Consider the following 16,480-nt stretch of genomic DNA (forward strand, 5'->3'; position numbering starts at 1 on the left):
ACTAGTGGTATTTTGGGTCTTGTGGTGCAGAGGTTGGGAATTGGTTCTAAAATCGCTCCTGCTTCTGGAAAGTATAAGGCATCGTTCATTTAGTCATATTGGCCACTTGGGTTTTGCTCTAATGCACACAGTGTTTAGTTCGTGTTTGCATCTGAGATCATGGCAGTCATCCTGAAGGAGATGTGGGTGCTCAGAAGAGAGAGCCCCCAGTAGGAAATGCAAAGTGTGTAACACAGGGCTTCTCCTGGTGGGAGCGGAATCGAGACTATTATGGACTATAGGGATCTTCCCTATAGAATTTTCAGTCTCTTCCTTTAGAAGCTTCTGGTTCTCTTTGGGCCCTGTTCATTTTACAAGCAATTATCTGCAAGTGCCCATGGAGCGCTAGGGCTCTGAGCCATTCATCCTCAGCTTGAGAGCTCCAAATTCGAAGGCGCATGCATGAGCATCCATAACACCTTTCACCTGCTCTCCCGCCAGTGTTTTGGTTTTGTTTTTATTTTGTTGTGGGCAGGGTGAAGGAGAAAAACAAGCCATGGTGGGTTTTTAAAATCAGTTTAAAGAGGCCTCTTATAGCGCTCATCACAATCCATACATACACCCATTGCGTAAAGCACATTTGTACATATGCTGCCATCATCATTTCCAAAACACTTCTTTCTATTTGAACCCTTGATATCAGCTACTTTCCCCCTCCATCCCCCTCTCCCTCCCTCATGAACTCTTGATAAGCTATAGATTATTATTTTCAGATCTTACATCGTCCTCTGTCGCCCTTCACCCACTTTTCTGTTGTTCATCCTTCTGGGAGGGGGTTATAGGTTGATCCTTGTGATCGATTCCCTCTTTCTCCCCCCACCTTCCCCTTATCCTCCGGTATTTCTATTCTCATTGTTGGCCCTGAAAGGTTTAGCTATCCTGGATTCCCTGTGTTTCGGGCTCTTATCTGTACTCGTGTACATGCTTGGGTCTAGCCAGATTTGTAAGGTAGAAATGAGGTCATGATAGTTGGTGGGGGGGGAGGAACTAGAGAAAAGTTGTGTGTTTCTTTGGTGCTGTACTGCATCCTGACTGGCTCATCTCTTCCTTGTGACCCTTCTGTAAGGGGGTGTCCAATTGTCTACAGATGGGCTTTGGATCTCCACTCCACATTCCCCTGCATTCACAATGATATGATTTTTTGCTTTGCGTCTTTGATGCCTGATAACTGATCCCTTCGACACCTCGTGATCACACAGGCTGGTGAGCTTCATCCATGTGGGCTTTGTTGCTTCTCAGCTAGATGGCCGCTTGTTTAGCTTCAAGTCTTTAAGACCCCAGATGCTATATTTTTTGATAGCCAGGCACCATCAGATTTCTTCATCACATGTTGGAAGGTGAGCATCACAGAATACCAGGTTATTAGCACAAAGTGTTCTTGCGTTGGGGGAGGACTTCAGTAGAGGCCCAATGTCAATCTGGTACCTTAATACTTAACATATAAATATATGTACATAGATCTAGTTCCCTGTCCTTATATATAAATATGTTTTATATATAAGACCATGGTGTTTGTTTCATTATAAAACATCACCTGTCTCTGCTTGAGAAGGCGGGGGCTGATAGGCATGGAGCAGACCCTGTCTTGTGTCTGTGGCTTGATCCTATGCCATTTGGGGGTCGCAGGAAGATGTCAGGGAAAATTTTCACTTTCAGGAGGGACAGGTTCTGAAGCTGCCCTTCCATAAACAAGCTATTTCCATTGGTAGCCTCCGTTCCCTAATTTGTGAAACACACACACTATATATATATATTAACCCCTAGGTGATTGGAGATATTAAATGAGTTAACTTGTGGGAAAAGGCCACGTGAACTCTTAAGTATGAAATGGGGTGACGGTTTGGTGGGTGGGGGGGATGGGGGAGCACAGGCTCCCATAATGGTTATGCAACCAATTTTCAGAGGCAGATGAAATGGTTACAAAACCCTTCCTTCCCAAGTTGTTATCTATGAATTCTAAAGCTCTTGATCCTTGGGCAAATACAGGTATCAAAATTAATATTTACCTGTTCAGTGAATCATGAGCAATGCCCCCAGCACATGCTCGTCCCATTTCTCTCCTTCCCATCCCTTTTTGCTGTGACCCACCCACTCCCTCTCCTGATGCCATGCCTGCCTGGGTTTAAAGAAGGTGTCAGAGCCCACTGCTTCCTTCCTGGGATGCTCCCAGTGGTGTGCCAGAGCCAGGTGTGCCGATTCCTGCCCGTACCCACATTCAGCGACCCCTTTAGGGAGCCCAGCATTGGCTGTGGTGGGAATTCTTAGAGATTGGCAAACACTACACACGGAGTCTTTTGTTTTTAGAGATCTGATGGTTCCCCGTGTCTTGGCAAGCCACTACACATCTCCCTTTACAATTGGCATCTGTGGAGAGGAACATAGTCTCTAATCCTAAACCTGGTGGGAGCGAATTTGGCTGCCCACATTGCCGACTCAACAATCATGTCAAGGCCCCCACCTCTCAGCAAGTTTTCCTGGAGATTGTCCTGGGAGGAGCCAGACTTCCACGGTGGCTCAGTCCCTCCTACCTTATTGTGCTGGCGTGGCGTTCCCGCCCTCTAGCCTAAGTACTGTACTCTCTGATTGCACCTGGAGAAGCGTCCATTTAGTTTGTCAGTCTCTGTGATAGAAAAAAAGCAAGAGAGAAAATGCTTGGGATACTATTGTGGGGGAACCATTCTGGGGCCTCAGTCCCCACCCCTGTAGTGGTTCTTTGTCCCTTCCCCATGCCAATAAGATTCAGAGTCAGTACAAGGAACAAGTTGAAACACAGAATGGATGCCATTATTTTATTCCTTCTCGCCCTGGTGGTGAAGTGGTTAGAAGTTGGGCTGAGATCCACAAGGTCACAGTTCTAACCCCCATAAAGAGGTACGGTCTCAAAAGCTCACTGGGGTCAGTTTGACCCTTTCGTCTGAGCAGGCCTCGACTCGATGGCAGTAAGTACTGAGTTGGTTCCCTGGAACTTAACTGCGTTTCCTCTAATACGCCAAGCCCAAGCGATTTCCCTCTCCACCATATGCTGTTGCTAGTCACAGGAGAAGATTGAGTTTTGTTTTGTGGCTGGGGAGGTGGTCCACTGTAGGGGCCATCACAACGTCATAAAAGTTGTCTGTGTTACTGTCAGAATGCTTTCCTAATCTTCAGGTCAGCAGGGGCAAGATGGGGTGATCTGCTTCCCTAAAAATACACAGCTTTGCAAACCCTGGGGAAGTTCCTTCATGGTCTGTTTAAGTCGAAATAGACACGGCAGACTTCTGTCTTCTGAGGTCCTTTCCTCCTTGGTCTGAGATCAATTATCATACAGCGAATGCCTGCCTGTCAGTGCTATATTGTACCCTGACTGGCTCTTCTGTGAGGGGATATCTAGTTGTCTACAGATGGGCTTTGGGTCTCCACTTCACCCCACCCTCACCCCCCATTCACATTGGGTATGATTTTGTTCTGGGTCTTTCATGCATGATTCCTGATCTCATCGAAACCTCATGATCTCACAGGCTGGTGTGCTTCTCCTATGTGGGCTTTGTTGCTTCTCAGCTAGATGGCCGCTTGTTTACCTTCAAGCCTTTAAGATCCCAGATAGCCAGGCACCACATTTGCTTATGGACCCATTTTGTCTTCAGCAATCATGTGCTACCTCTTGAAATGGTTGGATGTGGACTAGATCTTTTTGGTACAGTGACTCTGTGCATCTTTCCATCTTCATTTAAAAAATAATACACTGATCATACAATTCAATAGCTCAATCATATTAAGAAGAGTTGTACAATCATCACTACAATCAAATTTAGAATATTTTTTGTCCTGTAATCATTGTAATTAGCTGTCTATTTCCCACCAACCTCCCCTGCCACGTCCCCAGGTAATTATTAGTTCAGTTGCTGTCAGTGTAAATCTACCTATCTTGTAATCCATAAACAGAAAAGCTGAAGAAACAAAAACCATGAACGAACAAACAAAAGCAACTACAATGACCAAACAAAACAGAAAAATGTAATCGAGTAGAAAACATAACATATTAAAAACTGGAAGAAATTTAAGATGGGTGAAAAGGGAGATCAAATGATACGGTGTTACATTTTACACGTCCTCGGTCATATTCGACTTCAGAATGCTCTCTGTCTAATAGCAAGGCTATTCACACCCTTGGACTATGATCAGAGAAATGCTTAATGTTTTGCCCATAGAATCTTTCAAGATTGCAACTCAAAGCTTGCTTTTGTTCTTGACTTCCTTCCGTTTCAGACATACTGAGCATGTTCTTCCCTTTGGGTTTTCTAATTCTCAGTCTTTGCAGATTTTGTTGTAGTGCTTGACTTTGCACCGGGATGAATAATTACCTAGCGGCATGGGGGGGGGGGGATAGGGACCTAACCACAATGAGTACGAGAAGAAAACATTCTGAAATTGAGTATGGTGATGATTGCACAACTATTCTTAATATGATTGAATGATTAAATTGCATGATATGTGAAGTATAAGCCAAAAGAGAGAGAGAAAAAGTTTTAATGTGGCAACAAAACACTAGACACATTATTTGAAATATGAAGAAACAGACCCAGAAGGACCCAAGTAGATCTACATGGAGTTGCAGAGAGTCCTGACCAAAAAAACACCCAAAAACCGAGTGCACTTTTCCTGCAAAATTCTGCCTCTCAAAAAAAAAAAATCATAAAGCATCTATCATCTGGATACAGTCATTAGCTATGCATCACAGTTGATTCATTAACAAAAAGGAAATCTTTGTCATATAACATAGAGATATCAACTGTTGTCTCATTCATAGGATGACATATGTCCTATAGGATAAAGTTTCGAACGCTGTAATATTTATGGAAGTAGCCTGTCACATCTTTCTCCCACAGTGGGTTCAAACCCTTGACTTTTAAGTTCACAATCAGGCATTTAATCACTACACCACGAGGGCTCACTCTATTTGTCTATACATTATATATAAATACACGTTATATATATGGTGCCCACAGATATCCACGTATAGAGTCGATGGATGTTTATCTATCGTCCTTGCTGGAGCTTAAAGTTTGCCTTCCTTGTGCTTGTCTGGAAGCAGAAAGTGCTGGACTGATGGAAGGAATCCATTGCACACACAGGCAGCTTGGCCCGACTGAGATGCCAACGAACTCCACCCCAAACCCAAAGAGGCTGTCAATGAAACTCCATTTTCCATTCATGATAACCTGGCCATCATGGACTAGGCAGAGGCCACCTTCTTCTCTCAGGGCCACCACATCAGGTTGTTCCTAGACTGGAAACCTCGTTAAGTTCCAGAAAAATGGAGAAAGGCATTACTCCCAACCAGGTGGCGCTCCCACGCATGCGTGCATGCTGCAGATGTAGCAAGATACCCTTCCATTGCCTGGGCAATGCTATCTGTAAATGATGCCACGGCTTCATTGTTGTAAAAAGTGCATTATTACATGCAAAACAAGAACAGCTGCCGTAGGGGAGAGATGATTCGGACTCAGGGTGACATCCTGTGCGTCAGAGTGGAGTCAGAGCGAACGTTGAATTGCTATTTGCTCCCAATGGTGCTGACATGATGATACATGCTAGTGTGATTTTTTGAGAGGTAGCATTTTGCATGGAAAGTGCGCTGGATTTGATGTCAGAGTGGTGTGCCAGCGTATGTTAGGGGTTCCAGACGGACTTCTCAGTGGCTTGGTGCCTTTTGCACCACCCAAGGGCTCCAAAGTGCATTATGCTTCAACCAGACCACAGAAGCTGCTATGGACACTAACTGAAATACAAGCAAAAGCGCACCATTGATGGTGTTACACAGACATTGGTGAAATTGCCTTAAGCCCTAGACCTCAAACTAGTATCATGCAAATTTGAATTCTCTGTTGGGCAGTTATAAGACCATCATCACCTGCCTTCTCCCCTCCCTTCTCTTGAGTCAGAAAGCATGGCCTTGCCGGGAACGTGGGCATCTTTCCCACGCTCTAGGGCCGCTCCATCCTCATTCCCAAGAGCAGGATAAGCTGACCATTTTGAATGCCGGCGTTAGTATGTCAGCAAGCACCTATATTCATTTCAGCTTCCTGAAACATTTATGAACATGGGTTAGTCATATTTCAGCCATACTCTGGGAAATCAGCCAGCCAGCAGATCTCATACGTAGAGTGTGAGGAATAAATAATGGAAAAGCGCTTCGTAAAAGATGAAGTACGCTGCTACGGCTCAACAGCAGAAGCTGCTTGACTTTACTATTAGCCTTCTTTACCACGTGCTGCCTGGAAGGGGGGGAAATGCTACACGTCATCAGCACAGCCGCCAGTTACAGATGAGGTCAGAGAGACCGGAGGAACTGTGACCAAAGTATTTTAATCTAAAGCAAAGCGGCACATTCCATTTTTCCCCAAAGACACCCAGTTCTTGGGGGTCTTGTGACCTTCATTTACTGCTCCAAAATGAACTTTGTAATAAGGTAAAAGCTGATGTAATCCATTCATTTTATCTGGAAAAACCCTGTTAACAACGTATTGATTTTTTTTCTTCATAAAGAAAACAACTTATTACCAGATACTAGGACCTGGGAGAGTCTAATAAAGAGAGTGACAACAACGTTAGAATTATAAATAAGGTCCCCTGAGTGGCCATCTGTTTTCCAAGACTGAAGCCTGGAAACGAACAGTGTTTAGAAAGACAAGGGGGAGCACATAGGGAGCCCGGGGTGCAAAGGTTAAGTGCTTGGGTATGAACGGAACGTTTGGTTGTTCGAAGCCACCCAGCAGCCCCACTGGACAAAAGGCCCGGCAATCTGCTCAGGTAAAGGTTAACACATTAGAGATCCCACGGAGGCTGCTGTCTTCTGTTACACGGGGGTGCTGTAAGTTAAAAAAAATCAGCTCAAGGGTGTCTGAAAGCTGAGACTACCAGAAAGATGTTTACCTATGTCTTATTGACTATGCCAAGTTATTTGACGGTGTAGCTCATCACCCCAAAGTATGGCTCACATTACAAATAGTGGGAATATCAGAACACTTCAATTGTGTTCATGTGGAAATTGTACAAAGACCAAGGGAGAGTCGTTGAAACAGAACAAGGGGACATTGCATGATTGAAAATAAGGAAATTTCTCCTTCACCATATTTACCCAATCTGTGAGCAGAGCAAGTATATATGCATGAAAGATTGAGAGTCTAGGTGCTAGTGAGCTGAAATGGACCAGTAATGGTCATTTTCAGTGAGAAAATCATATGGTTTACTATGGCAAGAATGACCCAATCCAGAGTAATGACACTGCAGCTTGCAGTACAATGCTCTATGTGATAGGATACTATCTGTCCACATACAAGGAAATCCAGTGAATCAAATGATCACTCAAATTTATGCACCAGCCACAAGGCTAGTGATGCAGAAATTGAAAAATTCTACCAATTTTTCAGTCAGAAATTGATCAAACATGCGATCAAAATGAATCAACAATTATTGGCAAAAGGAATGCAAAAGTTGGAAACAACGGAAGGAACAGTGGTTGGAAAGTATGGTCCTGGAAACAAAGCTGACGACCACAAGATAGAATTTTCCATTGCAAATACCTTTTTCCCCCACAAACGGCAATTATACACTGGATTTCTCCAAATGGAATATTCAGAAATCAAATTGACTACATCTTTGGGAAGAAATACTGGAGAAGTTCAAAATCAGTAGTAAAAATCAGGCCAGGAGCTGAAGTTCAGGTTGAAGATGAAGAAAATTAAAACAAGTCCACAAGCGAGAAAATACGAACTTGAGTCCATCCCACCTGAATTTGGAGAACATCTCAAGCACAGATTTGGCGCATTGAACACCAAAGAGAGAAGACCTGCTGAGCTGTGGTAGGACACTAAGAATATCATTATAAAGACAGGAAAGAAAAAAAATCAGAAGAGACCCTCAAACTTCCTATGAATCGTAGAATAGCTTAGGCAAATGGAAGAAATGATGAAGTCAAAGAGGTGAATGGAAAATTTCAAAGGACAGCTCAAGAAGACAAAGTCAAACACTACAACAAAATCAGAGAGTGAATGGATTATCAGGTAATGTGAAAATGATATTTTGTATATGGTATATGATACCCTAGCTGCACCTGAAAACAAGCAGAAACTTGAGATGCTAGCTGCCCCAGATTGGGTCATGGGACTTGGAGTTGGTACCTGGGATGAGCATAATAAGCTTATTGGCATCATCTGGGGCTGAGATCCGGATCAAAAATTAGGCAGCTGGACCATGCGTCCACGGTGAAAACATGAGCAAGCGATTCGAGATGGATGTATCCCTGGCAGCGCAATGGTTAAGGATCCAGCTACTAAGCCAAAGGTTGATGCTCTGTAGCCATTAGCTCCTCTGCAGGAGAACTATGGGGCAGTTTGCTTCTGTAAGGATAGCAGCCTGGGAAACTTTTGGGGCACTTCCACTCTGTCCTATAGGGTCACTGCGAGTCAGAATTGACTCAGTGGCAATGGGTTTGGTTTTTAAGTATTTGGAGTGTGGACTTCAGGTCATTAATATCTAGAATTGCTAGTGAAATCAGAGCAAGAGAAATTAGGCTGGGCACCGGGACGCCTCAGGCATGTTTTATAAAATATCCCCCCTTATTAATTTCTCTGAATTAATTAATAAGGTGTGTGGAACTAGTGTGCTTCCAAGCCTTACTCCCAACGTAAGGACATTTAGGAGGGGAGATGGGAATGAGTCTGCAATGGGATTAGGAAGAAACATGTTTTCCTTCTCAATATGAGGATAAAAAGGACAAGGGGAAAAAAAGTCCGCTGCTTTTGTCACAAGAAATTGACCATGTCTCTTTCAATTCTGGGTGTTTGGCATGTCCAGTGAAGCACTTCAGAGTGGGGGAATAATTGAGATTTATGGGGAAAGGCGAACGGAGGCACGGATGCTAGGAACATAGTAATTTAGGTTTTGAAAACATCAGAAGGGTAAGAAAGAGAAGGCGACAACCAGGGCTGGAGAGACGTTGATGGCATTTTTAACTGGCAGAGTCCTTTGATTACCTTCAGCCACAGAACTGACTTGGCTTTTAAAATAACCAACGTGTTGGCTCTCAGAGAGCAGAGGGTCACACTCCGTAGCCTCCAGCGGCTTGCAGCTGTCCTCCAATAAGTGTGGTTAAATCAATTACAGTCCAGTGGGGAAATGGAAACTGACTTTGCAGTTGAGGTTGCAATACATTTATAACTCTAGATGCCGGGAAACATTTAAGCAGTATCAAGAAACAATGGGAAGTTGCAGAATAGTGATCCTGACAAGTTCTCGTCTTAATAACAAATGAGTATGTATGAGGGGGCTTCCAAAAGTTTCATTTTTCCATGAACCCTTTGAAACACCCCCATCTATACAGGGCGGTCTGGAAGTGTCCACACCAACAGCAGACCAGTAGCCACTCCTAGGAGTCTTTCACATTCTCCCTTCATTTTGTGATAACATGGCTTTGGTTAACCATTGCAAAATCATGTTAGTATGTTTGGAAATCAGCTTGAGAATATGGAAGATCCTTAATATTGAAAAGTATTGAATAATTCTAAACACTGGATAAAAGCAAGTGAATATTGAAGATGAGCTCTAAAATTTTTCTTTTTGTTTCTTTTGAACTCACCAACTGAACTTTTGGGAATTTACTCCACGACTTTTTTTGTTAGTTTTCTGTACTGTGGTGACTTATGTGTTGCTAGAAACTATGCCATAGATCTTTCAAATATCTACAGGGTCACCCCAGGTGGCCAGGTTTCAGCAGAGCTTCCAGATACAGCCTTGATTGTTGAAAGTGATGAGGATTTGAAGCTCTTCCTTATCAAAGAGCAAAGACTACAGTCTTCAGTACAGATTATCCCTCAATGTACAGGAAGCCCAAATCCTCACAATGGGACCAGAAAGCCACATCATGATAAACAAAGAAAAGACGGAAATTAGCAATCAGACTTTACTCAGAGCCACAATCAATGCTCATTGACACAGCAATCACGAAATGAATGAGATGAGCTATCGCATTCGATACATCTGCTGCAAACCCCCCACCCCAAACCAAGAAAACAAAACTCGCTTAACATGTTAAAGAGCATGAATGTCATTTTGAGGACTAAGGCACGCCTTGTCCAAGGGAAGATATTGTGGCATTGGCAAAGAATGATGAACATACCCTAGTGGCAAGAAGAAGGAACAAATCTGTCTTGGAAGAAGTACAGCTAGACTGTTCCTTAGAAGGGAGGACGGTGGGACCTGTCCCCTATCCTGTGGACATATTATCAAGAGGGAGTCGTCCCTGCAGGAAGATATCATTCTTGGGAAAGTAGAGGGTCATCAAAAAAGAGGAAGACTTTCAATGAGCTAGATTGATACCATGGCTGCAACCATGGGCTCAACCAGACCAATAGTGAGGATGCTGCAGGACCTGGCCGACTTCCGTCCTGCTGTGTCTAGAGTTGCTGTCCATCCAAACCGACTCAAGGGCACTTAACTACAACATTCCAGACAAAGCATTGTTTGGGGGAAGGGACTAGGAAACTCAAAATTGAAATTGGTCAAAACATGTGACTGTATTTATTTGATGATCTTAATGTGTATGTGGAGAAATGTATATCGTCACTTTTCCTTAAGATGAAGGCTTTATTGTTCATTAAAAACAAACAAACAAACAAACAACCATCTGCCCCTAAGCAGTTTTTCCTATTGTTCGTGGCCAGAATGTGTAGTCACATGGAATGTAAAATTTGGCAAGTTTTCATGTAGTGGTTCAGCCATGCAGAAGTATTTGGACAGATCACTCACTGCCTGCAATGCAGCTTATTGAAAGATGGCAGCAAATTGTCACCTTTAGTTTTTGTGTTGCTTCCTTTCCTTTCTTGGTTCGGAGGGCACGTGTATTGCACATGATTTCTGAAATCCATGACACTGAGGACTACAGCGCTTGATTTAGAATATAATCTCTAGACCAGGGATTCTTACTCTGGAGTTTCATGTGAAGTTTTTAAAAATTCATGGAAAATATTTCTTTGCCTTTTAATTCCATTTTCCCCTGAACTTGAAGCCCCCTGGTATATGCTCTTGTCTGAATCTGTTCATTTGGGAGGTTGACATTTCTTTTTGCATGTATATGACTGTCATGGGGAATAAGATTCAAAGAACACTTAGAACCTCTCAGCTGGATGAAAGTTCCTCCAAATATATTTCATATTTTTTTTCTTATCTGACAACTAATATAGTCGAAGGCATAATGGAAACAAATAAGTGACTGCATTCATCAAAACCTCATCTTTCTTTGTTAACTGATGGAGCAGGGGGGCAAGTGAAAATCATGAGAACTCTCTATTATTATTTTTCTGTAAAATATGAGGCGCTTCAAGCACACCAGCCTGTGTGATCCAAGGACTGTAAATATTAAAATCCAAATCCAAAGGAGAGAGAATGGTATCAGAGCTCAAATTATGAACAACCAGTTTGCAGAAGCTTATGGGACAACAGTGGAAGCCCAAGATCCATTTGCAGGGTCCACACATAGATTAAGCCTCCACTGCATCCCTTCTGACCATAGTTGAGGGATATGAATACCCTGTTATCAGACAAAGAACATTGTAAAGATGATTATGGTAGGCATAGTTAGGTTAAAATGTAGCATCTTATTTGATCTCCTTTTTGATCCATTTAAAAGTTGTTTCAGTTTGTGTGTGTGTTTTAAGTGAAGAAGAAACATGTAGATTACGTCTTCAGTGAATTCCCTCTGACCATAGACCAGGAACGTGAATAACCTTGCAGCAGAAAGTTGATTATCATAGATGTGTCTGGGTTAAAATTAAACACCTTATCATTTTCTCTCCTTTTTGACTCATTTTTAAGTTGTTCTACCTTTTAATATTTTCTACTTTCTTTTAGATTGAGGTTTTTCTCTGTTTTACTTTGTTCTTGTTGTTAGTTGCTTTTGTTTTTTTGATATGAAATCCAGTATGGGCGAATCTATAGAGGCAGTAAATGTATTAATGGTTCCTTGGGAGAATGGCAGAGGAAGCTTGGGGAAGATGGGGAGCTAATAACAGAGTATAAGAAAGAAGAAAATGTTCAAAAATGGATTACAGTAATGATTGTACATCTCTTCTTGTTATGAACTATTGAATTGCATGATTTGTGGGTTACATGCCAATAAAAGTTTTAAAAATCAAGAATTAAGTGATTCTTTTAAATTTTATTTTATTAGGGGCTCTTACAGCTCTTATCACAATCCATACATATATCCATTGTGTCAAACACATCTGCATATGTTATCATCATCTTTTTCGAAACATTTTCTTTCTGCTTGTGCCCTTGGTATCAGCTCCTCATATTTTCCCTCCCTCCCCTCCTCCTTCCCCCATGAACTCTTGATAATTTATAAATTAAATTGATTTTTTCCGTCTTACACCGACCACCATCTCCCTTCACCCACTTTTCTGTTATCCGTCCCCCTGGGAGAGGGGCCACATGTTGATCATTTGTGATTGGTTCCCCCTTACTCCTCTCCCCCCCTTCCCCTTCTCCTCCTGGTATTGCTACTCTCCTTATATTGGTCCTGAGGGGTTTATCTGTCCTGGATTCCCTGTGTTGTGGGCTCTTATCTGTACCAGTATGCATGCTCTGGTCTAGTCACATTTGTAAGGTAGAATTGGGGTCATGATAGTGTGTGTGTGGGCATTGAAGAACTAGAGGAAGGTTGTGTGTTTTAACTGATTTTTTAAAAAAACAATGGAAATTTTCCACAGACTTTTTGAAGGCTCTTCTTTTGTCATTTGAACCAGGTTTTTGTGTATAATTTAGGGTCATTGGCTATATTGTGAAACCATCACCACTATCTACTTCCAAAGTTTCTGATAAATCAAATAGAAACTCATTACCCCCGAAGCAATAAGGTCCCACACACCGCTCTTCCAACTCCTGGCAACCAGCAATCAGTCAGCTTTCGGTCTCTGTGCATTTCCCTATTCTGTATATTCGATGTAAAAGGAATTATACAATAGATGGTCTTTGGAGATGGACTTTTATCACTTACCATAATGTTTTCAAGTTTCATCTTTGATGTAGCTTCTATCAGAACTTCATTTCTTTTATGGTTGAATACTATTCCACTGAGTAAATACACCATAAATTGTTTCTCTCTTTAGCTATTGCTGGGCAATTGGATTATTTCCATCATCTGGTTATTTTGATTAATGCTGCAGTGAGCATGGGTAGGCAGATATGTTTCCATCTCTATTTTCAATACCCGGGGACCTATACTCGAAGGTTATGGACATAGCACTCAACAGTTTGGATTACGGTTGGTGTTCTGAGCTCCCCTTGCGTCTTCTCACTCACATTCATATGTTCAGCCCCTCTCCTTATCAGTTCGACAAAAGACCAACAGCGGACTGCTATGCAATGGGATTTGTTGATGCCATCGATCTGTCCCGTGGCTCAGCCACAGCTCACGGAATGCTGGGAAGGCCTGTCTATAAGAACACCTGAACCATCAGAAATTGTGCAGTCCGACGCTGTGTGGCAGTGGTTATGTGCGACAGGATTCAGAATATGGATTCCTGGCCATGAGTAGCCTCCGTGTAACTCTTCCACAAGCCAGAATGGCTGTATTTGAGAACCTGGGGTTACAGTTAAGCAGAGGCATTCCCATCAGTAGAGATGAGCACCTTATGTCCACACCCCAAAAGTTTTCCAATGCGTGCTTACAAAGATTTTCGAATTCCATGATAAGAGTACATCTGCCCAGGGAAATGGATCTTGCCTTTTGACAGCGTCTATATAATTGCTCTGCCTTCTAGTTCCATTTGCATATCTTCCTTTTCGTTGGTGCTGTTTATGGTTGAATTCAGAATCTCGAAGCATGACAGTGGTTATGTAGAGACTATGGCCTTCACCTGGTGAACTTTGACTCAGGCAGTGTGCCCTTGACATCACAGTTTTTAGCAGTTTGATGGGATTGGCTTGGGGCTTGGTTTTCAGTTATATTTTGGGTTGCTTTGTTTTTCAATTTGTACATGTTCACTTACACCGGGTTTTTGCATAGGGGGAGATGCTAGTATGTGGAAGTACGGTATTTGTGTACCTCAGGGTAGAAGGTCGTAGTCAAGGGCTGGTTGGTCTGGGCAGCAGGCACCTCTCATTTGGGAGCTGCCCTGTGCACACACCCTCCTGTTTGCGGTGCTTCTATGTCTCCTGGTCCAGCTACTTGTTTCTTCATCCTGGTTGGACTTCCTATTAGTTGCAAAGTTTGGAGCTCGATTCCAAGGCAGAGAGGTCCTATGCTGGGTCTCATGAATGCCCTTTCCTCACAGAGAACGTTATTCGCAACACCCACTGTTTCATTCTCCTGAGTTACCTTGCTCCGGTGCCTGTGAAGCCTATCTAGCTGCTGCTTTGGTTCCCCGGATTTTGTAAATACTATGTTCTCCTGATCATTTTATGGCTGTGGAAGCTCCGAAGTGTAGGTTTGCATTGTTCACAATGAAGAAAACTTGTGCTTCTGCCAAGGACGTCAGCATGCAGGTCAGGGCAGAGCTCTGAGCTATGGGATGCTTCCCTGGGGGACAAGGCCTTGGCGGCAGGACTGTAGGGTGTCTAGGCTAGAATGGAAATCTTTCCTTCTGTGGATGTGGCCAGTTTGAGTGGATTGCCTATGACTCAACGCAGCCTTTTGGCCACTACATGAAGAGCACAAATCGATGGTTGCCCCTCACGGAGATGATGGGGGATCTTCTGCCACGACTAAGGGGAAAGCAGAGACAGGGCCACCAACCTGTTTCTGCAGCTCAGTCAGGAGGACCTGCCCTGGAAGCACATGGCACAGCTATTATGTAGTCTGCAGTAGAATCGTGGTCCTTAGAGGCCAAAGCACTATGCACGACACCATCCTACCCAGTCTTATGAAGGCTTTACAAGACCAGAATCCAAAGAAGTCAGTCAGTGGCAACTTTGGGTACGGTCTGTGCCTTAAAAGTTAACATTCAAGTGCGGCTTTCCAGCGCACGCACCGCTCGTGCTCCAACTTCGGTCAAGCTCCTCCTGGTGTGGCGAGATCAAAGAACCGCAGCCATGACTGAGGCAGATGTAAATCTGAAAGCCTATGCCCTCGCAGATGCCCACCTAACCAAGAAGCTGTTGGACCTCGTTTAGCAGTCCTGTCACTACAAGCGGCTTCGCAAAGGAGCCAATGAGGCCACCCAAACCCTCCACAGAGGCATCTCGGAGTTCATGGTGATGGCCAAGGATGCCGAGCCGCCGGATATCATCGTGCACCGCCCGCTGCTGTGTGAAGACAAAAACATGCCCTGTGTGTGTGTGCACTCCAAGCAGGTCTGGGCCGGGCCTGTGGCATGTCCAGGCCTGTCATCGCCGGCTCCATCACCATCCAGGAGGGCTCGCAGCTGAAGCAGCAGGTCCAGTCCGTCCAGCAGCTCATGAGGCTCCTCGTCCAGGCCCCTGTCCAAGGCGCGGGTGGGAGGTGGTCTGGACGAGTGTGTAGTCTTCTTGGCCGTTCCCTCATCGTTGTAAAATGTCGTTTTCCTGGATGGTTTCTGCACTTTTGTATTGTTTCATTGCCCTTTTTCTCTCCCGTCCTCTCTCTGCCATCTCCTCCTGTTCCCTTTGGACCCAGAGCTAGTGCCTGGAAGAAAGCAGCACGTGGGGGCTGCGTTCAGAGGCAGGGATCGGCCAGGAGCAACCTTGGAGAACAAAGTCAGAGCTCTGGCTCCAGCTTGGGCTGGCACCAAGGAGCCGCTGGGTACCCTGTATGCCCGGCACACAGAACCTTACCTACATGTGAAGGTTTGGTAGCCTTCCTTTGCTTTCTAGGGGGTGGGTCACTTGTGTGGGGGTGGGGGTGCTTGTGTTTGGTAAGCCTTTTGGGCATCTTCAGCTACCAGTGTGCCCCTGACCATGAGTTGGGCAGGGCAGCAATCATGCCAGAGAGGTCCTGCAAGCTTGGTTCAGAGGCAGCCTGGGCGAGGGAGACTTGGGATAGCCCACGGCAGTTGAATCCCAGGAAACCTGTGTGTGGGTTCCTTCAGTGGACATTTTGTGCAGACGCTGAGAGCCCCAGAGCTGCCTCTGCCACAATGCCTGGCAGCCATGTCCTCTCCCCCCAAAAGGGACAGTGCTCATGTGAGCTAATTCATTCTTCAGAGCATTCTAATAAAAGGATTTACTCACATTCCGGTGTAAAGAAAAAAAAGTTAGTATTCATCCAAATCGGTGGTGAGGAGGGTGTAAGAGGCCTGGTAGGGCGTGACCAAGGGCAATGTAACAGAGAGGAATTATTGAAACCCTAATGAATGCTGAACATGATAGTGGGACAAGAGAAAATTAAAAGGAAATAGAGGTTAGAGCTAGGAGGCAAAGGGAATTTATAGAAGTCTAAATAAAGGCATGTACACATGTAAATATATTTATATATGAGGATGTGGAA

At 44.0% G+C, this 16,480-nt stretch overlaps 1 pseudogene; it reads left to right on the plus strand.

The window, feature by feature from the left end:
- Window positions 1-15,108: 15,108 nt before the first annotated feature.
- Window positions 15,109-16,180, plus strand: LOC101649454 (annotated as a pseudogene).
- Window positions 16,181-16,480: the final 300 nt, after the last annotated feature.

Source organism: Echinops telfairi, unplaced genomic scaffold (genome assembly GCF_000313985.2).
Source record: "Echinops telfairi isolate 266 unplaced genomic scaffold, ASM31398v2 ScPeMD7_20;HRSCAF=75, whole genome shotgun sequence".
In the NCBI taxonomy this organism is placed as follows: domain Eukaryota; kingdom Metazoa; phylum Chordata; class Mammalia; order Afrosoricida; family Tenrecidae; genus Echinops; species Echinops telfairi.